The sequence below is a fragment of the Wasmannia auropunctata genome, unplaced genomic scaffold (genome assembly GCF_000956235.1).
Source record: "Wasmannia auropunctata unplaced genomic scaffold, wasmannia.A_1.0 LD336071.1, whole genome shotgun sequence".
Lineage (NCBI taxonomy): Eukaryota > Metazoa > Arthropoda > Insecta > Hymenoptera > Formicidae > Wasmannia > Wasmannia auropunctata.
Window position 1 is genome coordinate 580,640 of NW_012026819.1, and position 1,177 is coordinate 581,816.

The 1,177-nt window shown below is 37.0% G+C and overlaps 1 protein-coding gene across 3 annotated transcripts in view; it reads right to left on the reverse strand.

The window, feature by feature from the left end:
- LOC105449860 (probable elongation factor 1-delta) overlaps nucleotides 1–1,177 on the reverse strand; it is a 9,245-nt gene that overhangs the window by 4,627 nt on the left and 3,441 nt on the right. The gene's annotated exons all lie outside the window — the stretch shown is intronic.

Consider the following 1,177-nt stretch of genomic DNA (forward strand, 5'->3'; position numbering starts at 1 on the left):
TCAATTTGAAATTTAAATTAAATTAGCCTACCCTGACGATTTTCGCAATTCTCAGTAATTTTATGATCTCGCAAAGTAACGAATAGACTTCTTATTTCTCACTTACATAAGGTTGCAAGAGGGATGGTATAAGATCGCGGAGCGACGTGGAATGTATCATTCCTATTGGTCAGAAACCGAGTACGCGAATGATTTAATCCGAGCGATTTAATCGGGAGATTAGACTTTAACTTAAATTTGAATCGACCTTCAACTTGAACTCAAATCAGTCAATTTGAACTTTAAATTAAATTAGCTTACCCCGACGATTTTCGCAATTCCCAGTAATTTTATGATCTCGCAAAGTAACGACAAAGTAAACTTCTCAATTCTCAAACACTTACATAAGGTTGTAAGAGGGGTGGTATAAGGTCGCGAAGTGACGTGGAACGTATCGTTTCTGTTGGTCAGAACTGGCTCCGTAGAATTTCCACCGTGGAATTCCCTTATCAGGGATTTCGGCGCGCAGCACTGGTGTCCCTGTTTCTTGCACTTGAACAGGCTCGTCAGCTCGGCGTTTCCTGCGAACGTATGAATAAACATGAAACACTGTATCTGTACGCGCGTGAGCATTCCTCGCGCACCCGCGACTACTTACTGAAACAGGTGAACGACAAGTAGGATACGATGCAGGAACCGGGACAGTCCGGACGTGGGTCCGGTGGTAACGATACCGTCGTTGGCGGTCGCGGAGTGGGTCTCGGCCTTGGTCTCGGCGTCTGGAATGTCGTAAAGATATTACAAAGGTCAAAGATTATTATTAAAGCAGTAAGTAGGTAAGTATTTTGTTGTTTGCACATAGAGGAGAGATGTATAAAATGATGTGAATACTTGATGTGAAAACTATGCTATTCGTTTTATTGATAAGAACCCGGTAAAAAATTTTTTCATATGAGAACATCTATAAATATATATAAAAAAATATAATTATATATAATTATACATAATTATATGCGAAATATGTCCATACATATCCATATATGTTTCTTTTCTTTGTAAAATTATTGTTTGATACAAGAAAAATGATAATAATAAAAGAAAACAGAAAAAATAATTAAAAGAATAATTTTTGCATTGTTTTTTTTACAAAAAATCAAGTTTTAAGAAATGAGAAAAAATTAGATCGGAAGAGCACACG